This window comes from Chlorocebus sabaeus, chromosome 27 (genome assembly GCF_047675955.1).
Source record: "Chlorocebus sabaeus isolate Y175 chromosome 27, mChlSab1.0.hap1, whole genome shotgun sequence".
Lineage (NCBI taxonomy): Eukaryota > Metazoa > Chordata > Mammalia > Primates > Cercopithecidae > Chlorocebus > Chlorocebus sabaeus.
In genome coordinates this window covers 9,879,356-9,905,349 of record NC_132930.1, presented here as the reverse complement: position 1 = coordinate 9,905,349, position 25,994 = coordinate 9,879,356, and the positions used below count along the sequence as shown (strand labels likewise).

The window sequence follows — 25,994 nt, the reverse complement described above, 5'->3', positions numbered from 1 at the left end:
TCGTGGTGGTGCGTGCCTGTAATCCCACCTATTTGGGAGGCTGAGGCCAGGGAATCGCTTGAACCCGGGAGGCGGCGATTGTGGTGAGCCGAGATCGTGCCACTGCACTCCAGCCCGGGTGACAGAGCAAAACTCTGTCTCAAAAAAAAAAAAAAAAGTAATTATGAATGGATTCTTATAAATTGGGAACAAAGGTACAATAATTCCGTATAAATTAAGGCTTAAACCTGTCTCCTCTTCTTAGTCTGATTCTTTATTTTCACGCCAGAACAAAGAAAAATGCTCAAAGGTCTCATAACCAGTTGAAAAGGACAGAAAGGTTATTGAAGGGTGAAAACATCTTGGAAAAATGGCCAAATACACAAGATTGCACTGGATGGATACGTCTGCTCATCTACACTGGAAAACCAAAGAAAAGTCAAAGTCTTCTTTTTTTTTTTTTTTTCTGAGACAGAGTGTGTTTTTCCATCGCCTAGGCTGGAGGGCAGTGGCGTGATCTCAGCTCACTGTAACCTCCACCTCCCAGGTTCAAGAGATTCTCGTGCCTCAGCCTCCCTAGTAGCTGGAATTACAGGCATGCGCCACCATGCCCAGGTAATTTTTGTATTTTCAGTAGAGACAAGGTTTTGCCGCATTGCCCAGGCTGGTCTTAAACTCCCATTACAACATAAATGTAAAGAGAGTTGTTCCATGGCTTAATAACTTTGTCCTCGAACAGTCATTACTTCTATTAGCATGTATTTTCTACAGACATAAACAACGCATCAAAGAAATCAGGTGTGGTCCTAGATCACACCCCTTCCTGCGTCTTGTACGGTCAACTCGGCGAGTTCAACCTCCACGTTTCTCCCATCTGCCTGCTTCTCTTCATGCCCTCTGCCACGTCACTGATCTCTCCCGGACCAGGGCTGGCCAACTGGTCCCTCGGTTTCCACTCCTGTTCCCAATATCCATTCCCTGAGATCTTTTTGTAGGAAATAAACTAGATTATGGCATTCCCCTGGTTAACCCTCTTCACAGGCACTTCATGGCAAACCTTTAACCACTGCCCAGAAGCTCTAATGGATCCTGTCCCCATCCACCTCTTCCAGCACAAACTACTGGCTTCCTCTTCATCCTTGTGCATGTTGAGTGCTCCACTTACTCAGTGCTTTCCTTTTTTTTTTTGGCGATGGAGTTTCGTTCATTGCCCAGGCTGGAGTGCAATGGCATGATCTCGGCTCACTGCAACCTCCGCCTCCTGGGTTCAAGTGATTCTCCTGCCTCAGCCTCCCGAGTAGCTGGGATTACAGGCATGCACCACCATGTCCGGCTAATTTTTTTTTGTATTTTTAGTACAGATGGGGTTTCACCATGTTGGTCAGGATGGTTTTGAACTCCTAACCTCAGGTGATCCACCTGCCTCGACCTCCCAAAGTGCTGGGATTACAGGCATGAGCCACCACGCCCAGCCGTTCCTCAGTGCTTTCTATTCACTCCCCATGTGGCTGGCTTCTCAGCCTTCGAGCCCAGCTCAAATGTCGCCTCCTAGGATGGGCTGCCTCCTGATGGCCCCTTTCCCCTCTGAGCTACTCTACTGCATCATGTTGCTGATGGTCTTCAAGGCACTCGGCATAACCTATATCATCTTGCTTCCTGAGTTGTTTTTCCAGCTTATCTCCTGCCTCTTCGAACAGGACCTCGTCTGTCTCAGTCCTTCATGCTGCCTCACAAGGTGCCTGACACACGGACGCTCCTTATCTGCCGAATAGCATATTAACCATTAGACTATACACATTAAGCACATGGATGGTCAAAATTAAACCCTAGTAGTAGTGTTTTTAGTAGTAGGGTTTTTTAGTAAACCCTAAAAGTAGACAATGAAGTATTTTAATCTACATTCATTCATCTGCCCATTCAACAACTGGGTTATTTATGGAGGGCATCCTATACTAGGTACTATGTTAGGGCCCAAGGAATCCAAAAGTCTAAGAACTTCTCAAATATGTCATATTCTGTGTTCAACATAGGCCCTTTAAAAACACAAGTTACACTACTACTTAGTATGTTTTTCTGTGATCCTAGAGATTTGTGGAAAAATCTGAAAACCTAGATAAGAGGTTATGTGCCATCAGTTTACTCTCCAAAACCCATGAAATGTATACAGAGAGTAAATAGGGGCATAGTTAAGTCATCTCTTAACACTCGGGAGACTGGCCAGACATAAAGCTTTGCTCAGCCAGTGGTACAGAATGAAATTCATTTTCCTAGGCCTGGCGTCGTGGCTCATGCCTGTAATCCCAGTACTTTGGGAGGCCAAGATGGACGGATAATCTAACGCCAGGAGCTCGAGACCAGACTGGCCAACATGGCGAAACCCTGTCTCTACTAAAAACACAAAAAAATTAGCCAGGCATGGTGGCAGGCACTTGTAATCTCAGCTATTTGGGAGGCTGAGGCAGGAGAATCGCTTGAACCTGGGAGGCAGAGTTTGCAGTAAGCCAAGATTATGCCACTGCACTCCAGCCTGGGCGATAAAAGTGAAACTCCATCTGCAAAAAAAAAAGAAAGAAATTCATTTCCTGGAGGGGTTGTCAAGCTGTAGAGGTGAGACAAGCAGGCTGCATGACTGTTAGTTCTTGTAACAAACTGGAATTACCCCATTCAAATCAACAATGCCAATGTTCCAACTCTTTAGAACTCAGCTCTGCCCCTCCTTGCAGCTGCAGGCTCCTCTGAGAGGTATCCACGGATCAAAGTAAGCAAGTTCAAGATGACCGACTTTAGTGCCCAGTGGCCCACTGGTCTGATTAATACTTCCACCCTTGGAGTGCAGATGACCTGAGGCCCCTTGTTGTTTGCACCTACTGCCACGCGCTCAGCTGACCTCCAGGGCAGCAGCAGTATCTTCTTGTCTCACCTCGGTGTCGTCCACACTGCTTCCCAGGGATGCTCCAGTGCAGAGGACCTGCAATGGGCCCCACGCCAGCATAGTGTGAGCTCCAAGAAAGGAAGAAGGCACCTGTTGTATTTATTATACCACTTAATATTATACCAGCACCAATGCCCAGCACATGGCAGGTGTCCAATAAATACCTATTAAATAGATTATTCCCATTGCAGAAAAACTAGAACTAAAAATCATGGCAGCTGTTACAAAAGTGGGTTTCTCGCATCTGCAAAATGAGAATGATAAAATTAGGCCGGGATTATAGGCTCACGCCTGTGATCCCAGCACTGTGGGACAACCGAGGCAGGTGGATCACCTGAGGTCAGCAGTTCGAGACCAGCCTGGCCAACATGGTGAAATCCCATCTCTACTAAAAAAACAGAAATTAGCCGGGTGTGGTGGTGTGCACTTGTAGTCCCAGCTACTCAGGAGGCTGAGGGAGGAGAATCAATTGAACCCGGAAGGTGGAGGTTGCAGTGAGCCGAGATTGTGCCACTGCACTACAGCCTGGGCGACAGAGAGGGACTCTGTCTCAAAAAAAAAAAAAAAAAAAAAAAGAAAAAAGAAAAAGAAAAAGAAAAAAGAAAAAGAAAAAGAAAAAGGAAACAAAAAGGAAAGTAGGGTTCTTACAGAGCTACACACCATGACACCTTCTTTGATGATACTGGCTGATGCTTTACGGAAAGTCTTTCCCCTCTTAAGCATTTAATTCACACTCTCTTTTACTTATAACTTTTACCAAATTACAGACCACATTTACAAACACGTACTCAGGGCTGTTTTCCTCACAACACATTTTGCTTTTAACCTCTTAGGAAAGGCCTCAGGACACTTAATAATTCCTTTCTGAAAGCAACTAACTAAAAGGCAGCAGCAAGGATCTGAACTTTAGAGAGAATCTTACAAACTACTCTTGTGTCAGAGCTCGGCTGGAGGAGGGGCCAAGTGCTCAATGGCCTAAGAAAACCTAAAAGAGAACAGCATGAGGAAAGCAGGCAGAACCCCCATTCACGATACAAGTCAAAGCCAGGCTGCAGCTGCAGAGTTATAAAAAGAAAGAAAAAGACTAATGGGATTGCCTCCTCCTCCCGCCTTCTCCCACCCAAGGCAGTAATGAAGATTCACAGCTACACATTAATTAGGGAATCCATAGACGTGCCTGGTTACAATATTGGTATAGGAAAACAGATAATAGAAAAGGCACAGATTCCCCCACAAGCTAATAGAGTGTTGTAAGCAATATTTAAATCATCACGCCTCTCTTTCAAAAACACTACTTCTTTCTCAGTGCCAAGAGCTGGCTGCGTTTCTACATTTGGGGAATTTGAGATATTTTCTCGCATGGAAGTCACACCAATATTCTAAAGCATTTGGAAATGCAGTTTTTCTACACGAAAGAATATTGCTTTTAATCCAAATATTGGATTACCAAAACCCTGAAATATCTTTCAGTCCTAATGTAGACAGGAAGACAGAAATGTGGCCTCACCACGGGGCATGTAAGGCGAAAGCAGTCCCTGCCTCAATCGCAGAACGCTGTCCACGGCAGAAACGCCCCGTGCAGACCACATCAATGAATAGCCCACCCCAAACAGTCCTGATGCACTGGCGAATTGGGGGTCCAAGGATGCCTCCCCCCATTTTATACATGCCTCACTCCTCCTTCCCACCAGCGGGGCCCCCTCTTCAGCCCTTTCAACCGCCCAGGACCAGGCATCTCGCTAAGCGCTGACTCGGGGAAGGGAGGGCGCAGCCTTTGTCCCGCGGGTCTCCCGCGCCCGCCTCGCCGTCCCTGCCTCGACCCCCGTTCCCTCTGAACGCACCTGCAAACAAAGACGCACCGTTCCTTCGCCAACTTCCTCACCTTTGTCTCCCGGTCCTTCCGAGGTCGGGCGGGGATGCCCCCCCAGGTGCTACGACGAGCCCCAGGGTGCCGGCACCAGCTAGCGGATGCCGTCGCTCAAGCAGCAGCGCGCACTGCCCGGGGCTCAAGTTGAAGCGAGCGGCGCCCTCGCCTCCCCGCCCCGCCCGCGCGCCCGCCCGCCGCCGCCGCCGCCGCCCATTGGCTGCTGGGGAGGCGCGTGGCCCCGCCCCGCCTGGCCGCACTCCAGCCTAGCGCTCCCGTGAGGTGCTCCCGCCAGATGCTCCCAGCTGCTAAAGGCCTGGCTCAGGGCCGGCAAAGAGGATCCGCCACCCCACATACTCCCTTCCTGGAACGAACGTTTCCCTTTTTGGACTCTCAGGACTTATAAAGTTCATTCAAAGCCACTGAACCTCTTTAGAAAAAGTTGATGCTCTAGGCCTGCTGTGTTTCTGGTTTCTTTTATTTTCTTTTTGAGACAGGGTCTCGCTCTGTCGCCCGGGCTGGAGTGCGGTGACGCGATCTCGGCTCACTGCAACCTCCGCTTCCTGGGTTCAAGCGATTCTCCTGCCTCAGCCTCCCTAGCAGCTGGGATTACAGGCACCCGCCACCATGCCTGCCTAATTTTTTCTATTTTTATTTAGTAGAGACAGGGTTTCACCGTGTTGGCCAGACTGGTCTCAAACTCCTGGTCTCAAGTTAGCCGCCCGCCTTGGCCTCCCAAAACGCTGGGATTACAGGGGTGAGCCACTGTACTAGGCTAGGTTTCTACGATCCTGATTGTGGGGCGAGTGGGGAGATGGGAGGTGGGGAGCGTTGGTTGGGAAAGGGAGGTATTGCAGCCCACAGCCAAAAAGCCTCTGGGCAGAAAGACAGAAACCAAACTGTAGTTTGATAAATCTGAAGAATCAGATTTCAAGACGCAGCAAATTCTGAACTGAGCTGGCAAGTGTTTACAGATTACCTGCCAATTTACACAAAGCAATTAGCAGTTCACCCCTACACCCTTTTGTAATCCCTACCTCTTTAAAGACACCTTTTGTTTACAGCTGACTTGAACCCAAGATCCCACAGGCATCCCCCTCCCCCCATATACATGGAAGCAGAAAAATGTCCAACTGGCTAAGTGACAGCACTCTAAGAGTCCTGGCTAGCCACTAGTCAATATACAAGTTGGAAAGGAAAATCCAAGGTCTCTTACTGACTGTATTCTGTGAGCACTAAAAGTACTTCCTGTTTTTAATTGTTTCTGGGCAAGCATAAGTTATTTGGCCAATTAACAAAGTGAAATAGGGAGGCTGAGGCAGGAGAATTGCTCGAACCCGGGAGGCGGTGGTTGCAGTGAGCCGAGATCGTGCCACTGCACTCCAGCCTGAGTGACAGAGTGAGACTCCGTCTCAAAAAAAAAAAAGAGCAAAATAGGCAGAGCATATTTGCCACGTTTTTGGGTATATTCAAAGCCTCATACACTCCTTTTACAAAGAAGGAACAGAAAATAGGAAATACACATGGAAAATCAAGGGAGTATGTAAGTAGCAGGTCTTGTTTGGGTTTGGTAAAATACACCACAGGTGTACAGAAAACTTTAATGTTCATGTTTAAACGAGGATCAGGTGTCTTCTCATTTGTTCAACATTTACTAAGCTCCTTCTAAGTGCCAGGTTCTGTGCAGAAAATTTTATATTAGGCTTTTCCGGTTAACAGATGTCTTTCTAGGGAAAGCATGATTTAACTCATGCTGTTTCTGAATCTATGATCAGTAACACTTCAATTATTCGGAAGAGTTATTGACAGTAAACCGCTCTGGCAACCACAATTGTTTGGAACACAGCCCAAACTGTAAGTGAGGCTAGAAGGTTTGAGACTTGGGGTTCAGCAGCCAGAACAGAGAGCAGCAAGCTCAGAGATAAGAAACAAGCTAACAGGATTGTACTTGTTACCCCTTCAAAGGCTGCCTCTCCTTCCTTACACATCATTCCAGTGAGTTTGGTTGTCTGGTTCTCTGTCTATTGGAGGGCAGAAGCAACAAATAGATGCGTCTGCCAGATGTCCACAGGGTGCGGCAAGTGTGACAGCTGAGGGTCTGCTGGCAGGAAGTCATGTGTGACAAGTCCTGCCAATTCTGCCTCCTCCTGCCCTCTCCAACTTGCCCCCTTCTCTCAACTCCATGCTGCCACCCTAGTTCCAGCCATCATCTCTCATCAGGAGGGCTGCTGTCATTTTTTTTTTTGAGACAGAGTCTCACTAGTGCAGTGGCCGCTATCTTGGCTCACTGCAACCTCCTCCTCTTGGGTTCAAGTCATTCTTGTGCTTCAGAGAGGGGGTTTTGCCATGTTGGCCAGGCTGGTCTTGAACTCCTCACCTCAAGTAATCCACCCACCTCAGCCTCCCAAAGTGCTGGGATTACAGACGTGAGCCACCGTACACGGCCTGCAGTTGTGTTTTAACAGTCTCCTTGCCTCCACTGATCTCTAACAAGCTATTCTCACAGGAGCCACATGTGTGTCCCTTCAAAAACAAAAATCACAAATATGACTATCCATGCTCAAACCTGAAAACCACACAGTGGCTTCCCATTGCACTGAAGATAAAGTCTCCATCACTTTCTGGGTCTCACAGGCTGATCGCCTGGGATCAGGTCCCTGCTTCTATCTCCAATGTGGCAACCACATTCCCTCCTCTTGGTCTCTGCTCCAGCCCCCTTTTCTTCTTCCAGTTCCTGGACCGTGCCCAGCTACTTCCCACCTCAGAGCCTTTGCGCTGACTGTGACCCTCCTAGAATGCTCTTCCCTGCACTGCTCACCTGATGAATCCCTCTCATCTTTTAGGAATCTCAGCCCAAAAGTTGATTCCTTTGGAAGATGTTCCTGACAGACAGTGTCCTCCCTGACAGCATCCCAGGCTTTTCCTTCATACCCCTGCTGCAGCTGGGTATTAAATATTTGGAAAATCATCCATTTATTATTCATCTCCTTCGCTTTACAGTGAGCTTTATAAACTTACAGAGTCTGGTTTTGTTTCTGTACAGTGAAGAATTTAACCTTGGCTGAACAGAGCCTCTGCCCTCGGCTTCTGGGAGGTAAACTCGAACACCTTGGAATGTTGTGCCTGACCAGAGTGTTTCTGTTTGCCTAGGGGCCTTGGGTCACACTAGAGGGTCTAACCGGGTGATCTGGGGTGGGCGCTCAGCCCATGCAGTATCAGCTCCACCTCTGGAGGAGCTCGAGACTAAGATTAGCCCTGGACCAGTTGTCTGTGCCTCCGGGCTGGAGCCTCAATAAAAATCCTGGACACCAAGGCTTGGATGAACTTCTCTGGTTGACAATACTCTGTGCTACTGTCACACGGCAATGCCAGGGAAGTTATGCTGCCCAGGACGCTGTGGGGAGAGGACAACTGAAAGGTCAGAACTTCCCTGGACTCTGTCCTATGTGCGTCTTCCTTGGGCTGATTTTAATCAGAATCCTTTCCCTGTGACAAACCACAACCACGAGCATAATCACAGCATTCACTGAGCTCTGTGAGTCCTTCCAGCACATTATCAAACCTGAGGCTGGTCTCGGTGACTATTCTCTGACTTGGCAGTTTCCCGTTGTATTTTCAGCAGTAAGCACATTTCCTGACATACAGTAAGTGCTTAATACATCCACTACTGATTAAATTTAATGAGTTACTATTTTTTGAGAGATCTTTTTAAATGACCAGGTAATCAGCATATAATACTTTAATGATTTAAATAACAAATTTCCATTTTGCAAATGCCTATTTACCAGTTAAGGTCCAGATCAAACAAACGCCATCTCTCCCATGAGGCCTTTCCCTACTTCCTGAGGGCTTGTCATCCTTGCCTTCGTGTTCTCTGGCCCCCTGCTTTGCTTTCGACGCATTAAGTAGTAATAAAACATATTTCTGACCAGCTAGGCAATATAGCAAGACTCATATCTCTACAAAAAATTTTAAACATTAGGCCAGGTGGCTCACACCTGTAATCACAGCATTTTGGGAGGCCAAGGTGGACGGATCACTTGAGGCCAGGAGTTTGACACCAGTCTGGCAAACATGGTGGAACGCTGTCTCTACTAAAAATACAAAAATTAGCTGGGCGTGGTGGCATGTGCCTGTAATCCCAGTTGCTCAGGAGGCTGAGGCAGGAGAATCACTCGAACTTGGAAGGCAGAGGTTGCAGTGAGCAGAGATCACACCACTGTACTCCAGCCTGGGTGACAGAACAAGACTCTGTCTCAAAAAAAAAAATTTTTTTTTTTAAACATTAGCCAGGTGTGGTGGCTTGCACCTGTTGTCCTAGCTGCCTGGGAGGCTGAGGCAGAAGTATTGCCAGGAGTTTGAGGCTGCAGAGAGCTATGATCTTGCCACTGTATTCCAGCCTGTATTACAGAGCGAGATACTATCTCTAAAATAAATGAATGAATGAATGAAAATAAAACATCTGTTTTTGTGAAGGATATCTATGTTAGATAAACTCTGAATCCCTACTAACTGGGCATGGGGCTTGCACAGAGCAGGCACACAAACAGTGTTTATGGAATAAAGACAGTTTCTTAAAAACAGGTCTGGTTCATAGAAAGATAGGTTCAATTATGTGTGAAATTCTGGTACATATTACAGCTCATTCCCTGATAAACATGGTAGCTGTTACTGTAGTAACTATTATGAAGATGTTCTATTGTTTTCTTTTTTCTTTCTAAAAATAAAAATCTTCATCAGAATTATGATACACTTTAAAAAGCCAGATATGCTTTAAATAAAAATATGGAAACTGATCACCCAACTTTTAAAAGGCATCTGAATTCCTAATTAGAATGAAATATCACAGTTTATTTACAAAATACAGAAAGAAAAAAAATCCAACAAACCTAACCACTCATCTTTCTCTCGTAGAAACCTAATTGAAAATTCAACCAGCATACCAATAACCTATGATGTCCCCAAGTAGCATAGAAAAATCAATTTTACTTCCTTCAGACCTGCATTTAACTGGATAATAACTGATATAACGTGCAACAGCCATAATCCAATTTCAATTTGTTTGATTAGATAAGTACAAACATTAAACAAGAAAGTCACAGGATTGTCATGACACTGTTCATGCTGTTAACTCATTATAGAACAAAGCATTGTCATTTGCTCCTAGAGAACATGCTACTAAAATATATAGATATGAATTTGAACTATCCTTAAGTACCATCCACAAAGATCCTTATATTGCCTCAGCCAAAGATAAAAGCAGCTCTCAACTTGGAAGCCGCTTCAAAATCTCCTGAATTGAGGATAAGAGAATCCCTGAGGGATTCCTTAAATATTTGAGACTATTTTAACATCCATTTGTATGACACTTGCATAATCAGAGAATATCAAAGCAGCACCCAAGTTAGTGGTCTCAAACTATAACGTGCATCCTAACACAAATAACAGTGCCACAGTTTTGGCCGGGCACCGTGGCTCACGCCTGTAATCCCAGAACTTTGGGAGGCCGAGCCGGGTGGATCACGAGGTCAGGAGTCCAAGACCAGCCTGGTTAAGATGGTGAAACCCCGTCTCTACTAAAACTACAAAAATTAGCCAGGCACAGTGGCAGGCACCTGCCATCCCAGTTACTCGGGAGGCTGAGGCAGGAGAATCGCTTGAACCCAGGCGGCAGAAGTTGCAGTGAGCCGAGATCACGCCACTGAACTCCAGCCTGGACAACAGAGTGAGACTCCATCTCAAAAAAAAAAAAAAAAAAAAAAAGAAAGACAATGCTACAGTCTCACCTAGAGGGTGTGACTCAGTAGGTCTCAGACTCCCTGCTTTTTTCACGTAAGTACTGTCCCTTCTGACCGAAATGATTTGGAGGCAGGTGTTCGGTGGGTTGTACGTTGAGGATTCAAAGCTGTTTCCAGAGAAAGGGACTGGTACTTTGTGTCAGTGGAGAAAGTCAGATGACAGATAAAGACACTGGAGAATGGGGTGCTGCAGTTCTTCCTGTGTCCCGCTCTGCACTCTGAGCTCCTTGAAGGCAGCAACCATGCTTTACTGGTTTTTGTATCTTTTGTGCCCAGTTCAGCACTGAGCACTTAACAAATGAAGTGCATTCGGGGCAGAGTGGCATGCATCTATACTCACACCTATGTGGACAGCAGACGCATTCACCACGGGAACGTTTCTGACGGTAACATCACAACAAGGTTATCAACAGAGCAGGCGGGATGTTTTGGCAGGACCTTGAGGTAGATCAATGCCTTTCAAACTTCACTGTGCAAATGCATTGTCTGAGGACTTGTTAAATGCAGGTTCTGATTCAGTGGGTCTGGGTAGGGCCCTGTCATCCTAAAAACTACATCCCAGGTGATGCCCAAGTTCTTATTCAGAGGCTCCACTTTGAGTAGCAAGAACCCAGACGTGAATCATCCAAACCATGACCACAGGGACAAATGAGCAGCAAAAAAGATCTTCAATGAGCTTGGACAGTGAAAGCGAGGGAGGCCAGGTGCGGCGGCTCACACCTGTAATCCCAGCACTTTGGGAGTCTGAGGTGGACAGATCATTTGAGGTCAGGAGTTCGAGGCCAGCCTGGCCAACATGGTGAAACCCCATTTCTATGAAAAATGCAAAGATTAGCTGGGCATGGTGGTGCACGCCAGTAATCCCAGCTACTCGGAAGGCTGAGGCATGAGAATTCACTTGAACCCGAGAGGCAGAGGTTGCAGTGAGCCAAGATCACACCACTGTACTCCAGCCTGGGTGACAGAGGGAGACTCTGTCTCAAAAAAGAAAAAAAGAAAAAGAAAAAAAAAAGACCAGGCACAGTGGCTCATGCCTGTTTATCCCAGCACTTTGGGAGGCCAAGGTGGGCAGATCACGAGGTCAGGAGATCGAGACCATCCCAGCTAACACGGTGAAACCCCACCTCCACTAAAAATACAAAACATTAGCTGGGCGTGGTGGTGGGCACCTGTAGTCCCAGCTACTTGGGAGGCTGAGGCAGGAGAACGACATGAACGCAGGAGGCAGAGCTTGCAGTGAGCCGAGATTGGGCCACTGCACTCCAGCCTGGGTGACAGAGCGAGACTCTGTCTCAAAAAAAAAAAAAAGAAAGAAAAAAAAGAAAAGAAAGTCAGGGAGTTGTGGACTAACAGTAATATTCCCAACTTATTTTAAAGCACTCTGTAGGCCAGGTGCAGTGGCTCACGCCTGTAATCCCAGCACTTTAGGAGGCTGAGGCAGGCGGATCAGGAGGTCAAGAGATGGAGACCATCCTGGCCAACACAGCAAAATCCCATCTCTATTAAAAATACAAAAATTAGCTGGGCCTGGTGGCACTGAGTAATCTCAGCTACTTAGGAGGCTGAGGCAGGAGAATTGCTTGAACCGGGAAGGCAGAGGTTGGAGTGAGCTGAGATTGCGCCACTGCACTCCAGCCTGGTGACAAAGTGAGACTCCATCTCAATAAAAAGAAAGAAAGAAAAAAGCACTGTGTACCTGACTACTGCTCCTGGAGGAATCTATAATGTGTATTTGTAAAAGAAAGCCCCCACTGCCTCACAAGACTTATCAGTCACAGCAGAAGCTCAGCTTGCACTCACATAAGGATGTGCCCTTTATCTAAAAGACCTCCAGGGTTGCCACGGTATCTCTTTAACTCAACTCTAACAGAAATTTTGAAAAAAAGGAAAAGAAATTCACCTGCTCAATGGCCTGGAGTCTTCCTGTTCTGCCCTGTAAAATGCAAAGGCTATTTATAATAAATGTGTATAACAAGAATCTTTGTTAAGTGGAAGAGATTCCCAAGCCCTAGACAGGCAGCATGCTCATTTTCTTCATGCAATATCCAGCAGTAAAAACCTCTCACTGCTCCAAAGACTGTGGGCCATTCCCTGGTCTTCGCTGTACTATAAAGAGATTTGACTTATCTTCTCACCACCCACCACATCTCTTCTTCCTAACTGCTGCAGGGGGTAGCGAGGGTGAGCATAAATTGTTATCCTCCGTGGTTCAGAATCCTAAGGGAACGAGCATAACATTCAATTCTCTTTTTTTTTTTTTTTTTTTTGAGACAGGGTCTCACTCTGTCACCCAGGCTGGAGTGCAATAGCACAATCTTGGATCACTGCAACCTCTGCCTCCCGGGATCAAGCAATGCTCCCACCTCAGCCTCCCGAGTAGCTGGCATTACAGGCATGTGCCACCATGTCTAGCTAATTTTTGTATTTTTAATAGGGATGGGTTTCACCATGCTGGTCAGGCTGGTCTCGAACTCCTGACCTCAAGTGATCCATCCACTTTGGTCTCCCAAAGCGCTGGGATTACAGGTGTGAGCCACCACGTTTGGTCCTTTCAATTCTTAAAATGTTCAACCATCTCCCCACTCAACCCTCTGGCTTGCTCTCCCTGGAAGGCAGAATTGCAAGGAATACTTGCAATACCGGGATACTGCACACATAGGGACAGAGTCATGGAGGGCCAAGGACAAAGCTGGCTGTCTGGCAAGTTCCATGATTATAATTCGAGAAAATCATGTTTGTGTTTCTGCATCAGAAACTCAAGCTGAAACTGATACTAAACCCATGGCTGGGAAGGTGGGGTTAGGAGAGTAAGACAGTAGGGGCTAGGGAGTGAAGCCAAGAGAAGTTCTTTAAAAATAAAAAATAATTTTCCCTCACTGCCAGCCCACCAATGATCTGATTTCTGTCCCTGCAGTTTAGCCTTTTCCAGAATGTCATACAAAGGGGGTCCTGTAATACCTAGCTTTCTGAACCTTGCTTCCTTCACTTAGCGTAATTGTTGAGTGTATCAACAGTTCATTCCTTTTTATTGCTGAGAATTCTTTTGCATGGATGTACAAGAGTTTGTGTATCCTTCTACCAGTTGACAGGTATTTTACTGTTTCCAGTTTTGGCAACTATGAATAAAGTCAATAATAAGAAAACAAACAACACAGTTTTTTAAACGGGCAATAACATTTGAACAGATACGTCACCAAAGAAGACAAGTGTTTTTCACAAGCACATGAAACATGCTCAACATCGGTTTGGAAAATGCAGATTAAAACCACAGTGAGTTACCACTTCACACATTTTAGAATGCTAAGCTCGCCACCACCACCACCTCAAACAAACCAACCAAAAAATCCTGGCAATGCCAACTGCTGGTGAGGATGCGGAGTAACTGGAACTTTCTTACTTTGCAGTTGGGAATGCAAAATGGCACAGCTCCTCACAAAGTGGGCTGGCAGTTTCTCATAAACTTAAACGTGCTGTCAACCTACAACCCAGTGATCCCACTCTTACGTATTTACCCAAGACAAGTGAACACTTCTATTCACACAAAATCCTGTATGTGAATGATTATAGCGGCTCTATTCATGGTTCACGATTAACTTCCCTTTCAAGATGGATGGGCAACTGTCTCTTGACGGGTTTATCTCAGTTTTCCATGTTGACAGACCTGGACACCATCAGTCATCTTTAAAAATTCATTAGGAGATTACAAAATAGAACCACTTTACTTTCTTGGTGGTCACGAAACTCCATGCTCAGGAGCTTACTGTTGAGGCTGAATCCCAGAGGACGGTTTAAGCAGGAGCTTACCCGATGATCACTACTTCCAGTGCCAAGAAGCATAAAAACAAACAAGCTGCTATTTTCACCCTCAACTGTTCTTAATCTTGCCTCCCTCCTCCTCCTCAGTTTGCTTTTCCTATTCCACCTATGTGCCCTCATCCCCTAAAGAGATATCAGCTACATTAGAAGGCCACAGAAACTGAGGCTGATATAATTTTGATCCTTCAGTGTTGAGTTTAAATAAAAACATCATATATGGTTGCTGTTATTTGTTTTATCTTCACATTCAATTGGAAGTTCCTAATTTGAAGGGTAGTGTCCTTTTATTATTTCATTTTATTTTTGAGACAGAGTCTTGCTCTGTCACCCAGGATGGAGTGTAGTGGTGCGATCTCCACTCACTGAAACCTCCACCTCCACGGTTCAAGCGATTCACCTCTCTCAGCCTCCCAAGTAGCTGGGATTATGGGTGTGCGCCACCACGCCTGGCTAATGTTTTGTATTTTTAGTAGAGATGGGGTTTCACTGTGTTGGTCAGGCTGGTCTTGAACTCCTGACCTCAACTGATCTGCCTGCCTCAGCCTCCCAAAGTGCTGGGATTACAGGCATGAGCCACCACACACAGCAAACAGTGTCCTTTTAGATCAGTTTTAGTGTATTACCATTCTGTACCTGTTTTTATAAATAACAGCTTTATTGGAACACAGCCATGCACATTCATTTATATCTTGTCTGTGGGTGCTTTTGCCTAACATGGCAGAGACAGCATGACCTACAAAGCCTATTTACTGTCTGGTCTTTTGCAGAAAAAGTCTACTGACTCCTTCTCTAGCAGAATGGCCTTTTAGTCATTCTATGACTAAAACATCTGAGCAGCATTTTCTATCTTCAGAGCATTTGTCATGTCTATCATGTCACTATAGCACCCCATTAGCCCTATTAAATTAGCTATTATTATTACCAAGCCCCTTTTTGTAAACAAAATAGGCTCAGAGGGAATGAGTGAACTCAATTATAAGAGGTGAAGCCAAAATCTGAAACTGTCTCATTCTCCAAATCATCTGCTCTTGTCACAAATAAATAGATACATCACACACAGCAAACTGATCATTTAGCAGGTGAGTGAAGATCAACCTGAATTTTCTTTTTTTTTTTTTTTTTTTTTTTTGAGACGGAGTCTCGCTCTGCCGCCCAGGCTGGAGTACAGTGGCCGGATCTCGGCTCACTGCAAGCTCCGCCTCCCGGGTTCACGCCATTCTCCTGCCTCAGCCTCCCGAGTAGCTGGGACTACAGGCGCCTGCCACCTCGCCCGGCTAGGTTTTTGTATTTTTTAGTAGAGACGGGGTTTCACTGTGTTCGCCAGGATGGTCTTGATCTCCTGACCTCGTGATCCGCCCATCTCGGCAACTTGAATTTTCATCTGCCTAAATGCTCCACTGAGCTCACTCAAAGTTCCACACAAAGTTCACATATGGGGCTCCTGTTCTCTGAGATGAAGTCCCTATGTACCCTCATTCCTGGGACTTAGGGACTGCTTAGCCTACAAAACACTTCTCTTGCATACAGTCTGTATTCCTTTCATATATATTAATTTTATTGATCAATTACCAGGGAGCTGATCTAGGTTTTGCAGGATCTAAAGTTTAGACAATTTCTGGGGCCTTTTTTTTTTTTAAGAATACAAAAATATCTTCCTTTTGCAAAACTATTTTACAAAAACCATGTGATCTAACTGCTAGCCCTCCTCCTAGGGTCTTGAAAGGGGCTCTAAATTTTCAGCCTTCTGAGTAGTTAAGTCTACAGGTACACCGTGCCTGGCTATTTTTTTTTTTTTTTTTTTTAGAGATGGGGTCTTGCTATGCTGCCCAGGCTGGTCTCAAAATCCTGGCCTCAAGCAATCCTCCCACGTCAGTCTCCCAAAGTGTTGGCATTACAGGGTGAGCCACCACACCCAGCTGATTTTTAAAGTATGGTCCACAGATAGAATTAGTGTCACTTGGGAACTTAGTAGAAATGCAAATTCTCAGGCTCTACCCTACACCTACTGAATTAATCAGAACCACTGAGGCTGGGGCAGAGCCAGCTTTGTTCGAAAAAGACCCACAGTGGATTCTGACATGCACTTGAATTTGAGCATCACTGCTTTACTGGACCACAGATTCTGCTTTCTTCACTCATGTACAAAATTTTTTGAGGAAAAGAGGGGAAACTGCATCATTGAAGTGAGCTGTATAATTTTTCTTTAGGAACACAACAATCCAGTGACCAATCTGAACCATAAGCAATCTCAGTTTCAGAATTTCAGAAATCCATGACATATGAGATGTGTCAGGATTAACCAGAAGTAAAGGCTGGCAACTCAGAGTCTACTTTGATGGCTTCTGATTGCACTAATGATAAATTAACAGGACTCATGACTTATTAATTGAATGGAAAATGTACATTTAAAGACTCCTGATACAGTCAGAAGACTAAATCAGTAATTCCAAACTCTGAATCATCTTAGAAGTCAAAGAACTTTCCACAAAGGAGCTAAATTACTTACCTCAAGCAAAATTCCTTTTTATTTAAAGAGTTGAGATTGGACCAAATTCGTTCTTTTAACCACCAAAGAGCCATTTTATTATTTTTGCCACCAAGGACCTCTTATTTTCATCTTTTTTCTTTCACATCAATGGTTGTGTGTCAACTTTGTAACAAGGTTTGTAGAAGGCACATTTCAGACATGCACATGAAAGGCCAATCACCATGCTTATGAACCTTATGAACTACTAAAGGATCAATAATATTTATTTCTTGTACATGTGTTACCTTGATTTGTCCCCACACCACCTTTCTTTTTTTTTTTTTTTTCTTTGAGACAGAGTCTTGCTCTGTCGCCCAGGCTGGAGTGCAGTGGCACGATCTCGGCTCACTGCAACCTTCACCTCCCGGGTTCAAGTGATTCTCCTGCCTCAGACTCCTGAGTAGCTGGGATTACAGGCACCTGCCTATAAACAGAAGAATAAAGTAGAAGGAATCAGTGTAGCCAATTTTAAAGCTGCATATATAGCTATAATAATCAACAGTGTGTGGTAATGGCAAGTAATCCTAGCCCTAGGACTAAAATGGGCTGGGCACAGTGGCCCACACCTGTAATCCCAGCACTTTGGGACGCTAAGGTAGGAGGATCAGTTGAGGCCAGGAGTTTGAGACTAGTCTGGGCAACACAGCAAGACCCCATCAATAAGATTTTTTTTTTTTTTTTTTTAACTAGCTGGGTGAAGTGGCACATGCCTATAATCCCAGCTACTCTGGAGGCTGAGGTGGGAAGATCACTGAAGCCCAGGAGATCCAGGCTGCAGTGAGCTGTGATCTTACCACTGTACTCCAGCCTGGGTTGAGACCCTGTCTCCAAAGAAGGAAAAAAAAAGAAAAAGAGGCCTAAAAATAAGGCCGATATCTAAAGGGACTACTCTATAAACAAAGTGGGCCAGAATTTTAGATTCCGAAGGCAGACAAGGAATATACGTGAAACGAAAAAAATTCCAAGAAAAAAAGGCTTGATATTTCTTGGTTTAGATGTTTGTATTAATTTCCTTGCCAATTATACAACTGCTTACTTTTCTTAAAAGGCTAATTACCTAGGAAGGCTTATGGTATTTATTACTGAATACCTAGTATTTAGTAAATACTTATATAGTCCTGTAGAAACAGGAAACTATGAGGTCGAAGTGGGCCCAGCCACCCACCCTGCTTGTGGGTGTCTCCTGAAATGAACAGAGTGTGAATGAATACGCACTACATTTCACCACCTTCAAGTTTAGATGGAAGAGAGAAAAAACATTCAAGTGTCTAAAAACTTAGGTACCAAACCACGTTATATATCATTTTGGGGGAAGACATCATTCTCTGGCAATAAACTGCTCACCCACGAAATGAAATAATCCTTCTAGGAAAGAATGATTCATTATTTAATAAACGTTGTCTGTTGTTAACTTCACTGAGAAAAATAAACAAGAGGAAGTGCTCCAGGAATCTCAACAAGCAGCATCCTCTGCCTCCAGCCCACTGTGCCTGCTGCTGCCAGTGCAGATGAGGGAGGGCGGAGCGAGAGGCAGCGCAGAGGGAGGGACAGCATTCTCTCCTGAGTGCCCACCAGGGGACAGGGGCCCGTGCCAAGCCCTCTGCCATTTAATATCTTATAACCAAGCTGCATGAAGGTTCCAAAGCTTCCATCTCTACAAAAGAGGGCCCTGGGGCACAGTGTGTAACTGCCTCAGGGTCACCCAGCTAACAGAGGCAGATCAGGAAGCCAACTGGTGTGCCTGACTCCAAAGGCCCTTTCATTTAAGATGCCATATAATTGGTACCACCTAGAGGAGAGACAGCTGGGTGAGGAAGATGGAGGAGCAAAGCTGGGTAGCAGAAGGGGCTCCCACTGCCCTGACTGTAGAAGGCTGAAAAAATATCCCAAAGAAATCAGGTCCTAATCCCTGGAACCTGCAAGTGTTACCTTATATAGATTATATATACACACACACATACTTTTTTTGTTTTTTTTTTGGAGACCAAGTCTCACTCTCACCCAGGTTGGAGTGCAGTGGCATGATCCCAGCTCACTGCAACCTCTGCCTCCTGGATTCAAGTGATTCTCCTGCCTCAGCCTCTCAAGTAGCTGGGGTTATAGGTGCGTGTCACCACGCCCAGCTAATTTTGTATGTTTAGTAGAGAGCCGAGGTTTCACCATGTTAGCCAGGCTGGTCTCAAATTTCCCACCTCTGGTGATCTACCCATGTCAGCCTCCCAAAGTGCTGGGATTACAGGTGTGAGCTACTGCACCCAGCCATATATATATATATATATATATATATATATATATATTTTTTTTAATGGCTGGGCATGGTAGTGGCTCATACCTGTAATCCTGGCACTCTGGGAGGCCCAGGTGGGCAGGCAAACTGAGGTAGGGAGTTCAAGACCAGCCTGGCCAACATGGTGAAACCCCGTCTCTACTAAAAACACAAAAATTAACTGGGTATGGTGGCTCTTGCGTGTAGTCCCAGCTACTCAGGAGTCTGAGGTGGCAGGATCGCCACTTGAACCCAGGAGGTGAAGGCTGCAGTGAGCCAAGACTGCGCTACTGCCCTCTAGCCTGGGCAACAGAGTGAGACTCCGTCTCAAGAAATAAAATAAAATAAAATAAAGAGGTGTGGGGTGAGGGGTCTTCACAGATGTGATTAAGCTAAGGATTCTGACATGAGGATATTATCCTCGATTACCTGAGTGGGTCCTAAATCCAGTCTTAAGTGTCCTTCTAAGAGAGAGGTAGCAAGATTACATACTTGGAAGAGGAGACAGTGATGTAGCCACAGCTAAAGAATGTTGGCAACCACCGCAAGCTGGAGGAGGCATGGAACGGATCCTTCCCTAGAGCCTCCAGAGCGAGTGCAGCTCTGCTTACACCTTCATTTCAGCCCAGGAAAACTGATGTGGAGGCCTGGCACAGTGGCTCCAGCCTAAAATCTCAGCACTTTGGGAAGCCAAGGTGGGAGGATCGCTTGAACCTAGGGGTTCAAGACCAGCCTGGGCAACATGGCGAAATCCTATCTCTACAAAAAATTTTTTAAAAATAAAAAACATTAGCCAAACATGGTGGTGCGCATCTGTAGTCCCAGCTACTGAGAAGGCTGAGGAGGGAGGATCCCTTGAGCCCAGGAGGTCAAGGCTGCAGTGAGCTATGATTGCGCCACTGTTCTCCAGCGTGGGTGACAAAGCAAAACCCTGTCTCTCACAGAGAAAAACAACAGAAGACTGATACTGAACTTCTGGGCCTCCAGATTGTGAAAGAATAAATTTCTGTTATTTTAAGTCAGTAAATCTGTGGTAATTTGTAGCTACAGCAAACAAATACACTGACCTGCTAAGTACCAGCTGGCAGTTATTGCTATGGAGTACACCCCAGCTCTGCTGGGCCCCAAGTCCCAAGAGATAAACCCCCATTCTGCTCAGGCACTCTCAACTCCTTTTCTTTTTCTTTCTTTTTTTTTTTTTTTTCTTTTTTTTTCAAGACAGAGTCTAGCTCTGTTGCCCAGGCTGGAGTGTATTGGTGCCATCTTGGCACACTGCAGCCTCTGCCTCCCAGGTTCAAGGGATTCTCCTGCCTCAGCCTCCTAAGTAGCGGGGATTACAGGCGCGGGTCACCACACCAGGCTACTTTTTGTATTTTTAATAGAGACGGGGTTTCGCCACGTCGGCCAGGCTGGTCTCGAACTCCTGGCCTCAAGTGATCCGCCTGCCTCAGCCTCCCAAAGTGCTGGGATTACAGGCATGAGCCACCGCACCTGGCCTCAACTCCTTTTCTGAAGTTTCCTCTACCTTCCCTCATGTGGGCCTCCACACCAGATAACTGCAGTGTCCATATTAACAGCTAAAAGGAGTAGGAAACACTGAGTCATTAATTTAGAATTCATGGTTTCGGACACAGTTCAGCCACATTTTTGTATAAAACTGAGCAAGTCGTGTAGAAGTTCTAGGCCTCAGTTTCCTCATCTGTAAAAGGGACACAATGCTACACCCTATAGTCCTGAAAGGACTAATGGAGATAATGTGCAGAGACTTTCAGTAAACCAGAAAACATTGTGTCAAAACGTGCACAGTTCTGATTATTCTCCCCTTCAGATAATCAAAAGTATTCTTAAGCATCTAATATAAGTATAACACTCATGTTGAACCACACACAAGGAAGTATAAGACATTGCGCTGGCCGTCAAGGAATTCACAGTGTAACTAGGGAGACATACACATCTGTGACATTAGTGACAACTCGAGGTTGAAGAGATCTAGTACCATGAAGATATGCATGACTGCAGAGGTGAAAGACAGCACAGGGCACGGTGTGCTGTGAAGATTCACTCCCATTTGTAGGGGTGGCATATATTTCCCCACTCCTTGAAGTGAGGCGCAGTTACGTATCTTGCTTTGGCCAGTGAAATGTGAGCAAAAGTACTAAGCATCATTTCCAGCAGAAATGTTCAGAGTCAGCGCATCTTTTCCTTCTGCCACCATTGTTGCCAATACTCTAGTCTAGATAGTGACTGTATCATTAGCTTTAGACAGAGAATGAGGACAATGACCCAGGAAGCCGTGTCTTCAGCCAACCTACCATGGACATTTAGCAGGAAGAGTTGTTATAAGCCACTGAGATTTTTGGTTGTTACTACAGTCTAACCTAGCCTGTGCAGAAGGACACAAATGGTGATAGAAAGGCTAACAGAACAGGTGGGACCTGCAGTAGGTCCTAAGGACAGGGATGTCACATAATACTGGCACAGGCCTTGACAGTCATGTTAGAAAGTGCTTCATGGGACTCATGGGCCCATGTCATTACCTGTCTCTTCCTCTTAGTACATCCCATGAAGGCAAGAACCATGGTGTTCTCACTCATTGCCACATCCTTGATGCCAAGCATAGTGGCAGACACATGCTAGGGACTTAATACATGAGTGTCCAGGAAATCCCCAGAAAGCTAGATGGGATCAATAGAGGAACAAGGAGGGAGAAAAGGAATTCCATGGCTTGACATCTCAAGTTAGGAATGAGGAAGATGTGGCCTTGGACATGAAGAAAGCCAACTTTACAGATCACTGTAAGATACACAGGAAGAAATCTGGTTAAATTATAATGATAAAGGTTTAAAAAAAAATGAGGCTGGGTGCAGTGGTTCATGCCTGTAATCCCAGCACTTTGGGAGGCTGAGGCGGGTGGATCACCTCAGGTCAGGAGTTCAAGACCAGCCTGGCCAACATGGTGAATCCCTCTCTCTACTACAAATACAAAAAATTAGCCAAGCGTGGTGTTGCATGCCTATAATCCCAGATACTCAGGAGGCTGAGGCAGGAGAACTGCTTGAACACAGGAGGCGGAGGTTGCAGTGAGCTGAGATCGTGCCACTGTACTCCAGCCTAGGCAACAGAGTAAGACTCCATCTCAAAACAAAACAAAACAAAAAAAAGATAGTACCCTATATGGATGATGAGAGCCATTTCTATCCTCCTGCCCTGGTTAGCATACTTCTGTGGTATAATCTGCTCTACCAGTTCTGGGGCCTAAGAGAATGATTAACAATGTTATGATTAGAAGTGACCCAATATTTGACCACTTAAGATACGTATCTTCTCTTTTTTTTTTAAGAAGCACTCTAATTTGTACAGGGTAGACATATTTAAACCTTATCTTTTATTTAAAAAAAATTTCCCTCTTTATTTTCAACCCTTGACTTAGTGAATTTAATAAATAGTATCAGGTTTTATTTTTCTTAATAAATAACTTCTACACTTTCTCTTACATCAGTGAAGATGACAAAGCAAGCTCAAAGCTGTAGAGAGGTGAATCAGGACATTTCCTTTAGGTAAGAAGGGGCTGAGACAATTACACTACGCCACTAAATTTGTTGGGGGAAATATATTAAGAAATTTCACAGCATCCATTAGCTATAATGTGCAGGGGCCTTTGAAAACAGTATGCTGAGAATAGATAGGGCTCAAGGACAGTATCTCCAACTGAACTTTTAATGAACTCCCGTAGGCGCCAAGAAGGCGGGTAGATAAGAAAGAATATAGAAACAAGGTACTGAGTAGAAGGTTACATGTGGGAAAAGAAAGTTTGTTTTGCATTGCATTCTTTCTGCTGACCTGAGGTTTATGGAGTATAAATAAAGTGAGGCGGAGGCTCTGAGTGCGGCCGCCATGTTCTCTGTGTGTCTTTGTCTTTGTGTGTGTTCTTTCATTCTCCACCACCCCCGGTGCGGCCCCCAACAAGTGGCGCAGCGAGCAGGGTCAGCACGGGTGAGTAGGGGAGAACAAGAAGGGGAACCCCCTAGGAGCAGGTAAGGCTCAGATATTGTTAAGGGGAACCTTCTTAAGCTTTCATTATGGGAATTCCATCTCTCTGGCCTCAGAATATTTATGGCTGTTTCAAGGACTGTTGCTGTCTATGGGAGTAGAAGTGAAAGAAAAAGACTTTGAAGCGATTGTTTGCCCATGTTGAATAACATTGTTACTGGTTTCAGTATCAGACTAAAGTGCAGCTGAATCGGAAAAAATGGTTACAGGTAGTAAAAGCTTTGCTTAGAGCTCTCCAGTTAGGGGATATTATGCCTCTAAAACTGTGGACCTTGTGTAACTCTATCACTCAGACATTAGAGTTACTTGAGACTGATTCGGAGTGTGGTAATGTAGCCACAGGAGGAAAGGTATCTGAGGATTTGGAAAAATAAAATAAAATAAAATAAATCTGAAATGGAGCCCATTTGTGCCAGGGTAGCAAAAGGGGGAGAAGAGAAAAAGCCAGCTCTTCCTTCTTCTAAGGGAAATTCTGAAATGCAGTGTATTATGGAAATGCTTCAACAAATATTACAGATACATTCTTCTAATTCACCTTTGTGAGCTTTCCCTGTTTCTTTTCCTTCTGCCCTGTTAAAAGAGAATTTTCCAGTGCCTCCAACCCCCGGGCTTCCTTATCTTTACCCTTGTTTGGCAAAGTTTTCTCAGTGCCCCCAACAGGCTGAGATGGCTGAGGGAGCTGAGGGACTGAGGCGCTGAGGGGCGGGCAGCCTGGCGGGTCCCTGCCACAGGGTCGACCGCACTTCACGTGGCCGAATCCCCCGGGCTGCTTTCTCTCCAGCTGCTCAGCCACTTGTTTTCTTACCGTGAACCTCGGGCTCCTGCTCGGCGTCCTTTCTTGCTCTGTCTCTGTTTTTGCTGCATTCTATCGGCAAGTCTTTAATTTAGGATATTTCACTGATATAACTGAGGATGAACTGTGTTTTGCAGCATTTTATTTTATTACGCGCTTTCTCCTAGATTTTGGTATCCTTTTTATGCTGACTTGATTAAACATTTTGGAAACTTTCCTGGAACTGATAGAATAGCTTTGATATGATCTTTTTCTTGAGGTCATAAAATAATTTACTTTGAAATGTCTCAGCCTAACAACTTTTGGGCTTTTGTTTTGTGCAGAGGTGGGAAGGCTCCTTTGCATTTTTGGTATAACTTCTGTGTTAATGATTTTGTTGTTTGCTTCGCACAAAATCACTTAGTGATCCGTGTTTTCCAGCTTAGAGTTAACATGTATCATTTTGTGAATTAAAAAAAAAAAATGTCTCGTAAAAAAAAAAAAATAAAAAAATAAAAAATAAAAAATTTTAAAGAGCTGGATCTGTTTCCAATTATTTGTGCTTCTTTTGCTCCTAATGCTTAGTTTTCAAATGGTGGCAATAATGTCCAATTTAATGCCTTATAAATTAAATTTTTAAAAAAAGAAATGAAAGCTACCATTTCTAACTATGAACCCCTATCCTTGGTCTTCTTGATATTTTTTCATCAGAAAATTTGATAATTTCTATAGACTGGAAGACTTTGGGGAAGGCTTTTCTTGATCGTTCTCAGTGGTTACAATTGCACAGCTGGCAAATGAACAAGGCGCATGTACAGGCTAGAAAAAATGTTATGTGTGATCCCCCAGGAGCCACTGAGGAACAACTCACAGGTACGGGCCAATATGCTACTCTTAGTGCTCAGGCTGGTCTAGAAGATGTTGCCCTTACTTAAATCAAGACTTTGTTTTTAAGGGCCTAAAATAAGGTAGAGATAACAGGAAAATCTTCCCTTTCCTCTGTGAAGATTTTACAGGGCACAAATGAACAATATTCAGATTTCGTAGCCCGTCTTCAGGATGCTGTCTTGAAAATTGTGGGTGCTGACCTTGCTTCAAAAATTTTGTTACAAACGTTGTCTTTTAAAAATGCTTATGCTGACTGTCAAAAATTGTTAAAATCATTAAAGGCCAATGGGGCCAATTTAGATAAATATATTAAAACTTGTGTTAGTGTTGGAGGGGCCCCAACAATTTATGTCACCAGGTCTGAAAGTGTAGTTGGTTTATCAGTCTTTACAAATGAGAAATATAAGAAAGGAAAAGAATGCACAAACTAACTACGTTTCTTGTAATAAATCACTAAACTAGTCCAAGGACCAAAAAATACAAGATCAGCATGACTCTGAAGGATGTGAGATTATGGTTCTGCACTTGTTACATTAAAGAGCTAAAATTAATAGATGTAATATTAACAATAATAACAGTAATAATAGCCATAGTATACTGAGTACTTACTATGTGTCTACTACTGTGAAAAAATTTTCACTTGCATTTAGTTCTTCCAACATCCCTTTAAGACTGACAAATTTTATAATTATTACCATTTTGTAGACAGGAAAACAGAGTTAAGACAGTTTTATAAATGTATCCAAGGTCATATAGCTATTATATTTTGAAAATATGACTTTCTGTCCCCAGAGCTTACATGCTTAACCCTTTCCTCTAGACTGCTCTATAAAGTACAAAAATGGTAGTCACCCTCCTTGGAATAATCAGAGGAAAGAAAAATCAATAACTAAGTAAAAGTTGTATCTCAGCACCGGATCCAATCCCAACTTCAAGTATCCATTTAGCCTTGGATAGCATCATTGTGTTTTGAAAACCAAAATCCGTTGAGTATTTTGTGGTCCACCATTTTTTACAAAGCAGATACTCTATTGAATAGTAAACTATGAACTGAATTTCTGTACCTGTAATCACCTTATTTGTTTACAAATATTTGTTATTG

At 44.5% G+C, this 25,994-nt stretch overlaps 1 protein-coding gene and 1 pseudogene across 13 annotated transcripts in view; both read right to left on the bottom strand.

Moving 5' to 3' along the window:
• APBB2 (amyloid beta precursor protein binding family B member 2) overlaps window positions 1-25,994 on the bottom strand; it is a 411,855-nt gene that overhangs the window by 40,119 nt on the left and 345,742 nt on the right. The gene's annotated exons all lie outside the window — the stretch shown is intronic.
• LOC119627786 (small nucleolar RNA U13) lies at window positions 17,020-17,130 on the bottom strand (annotated as a pseudogene).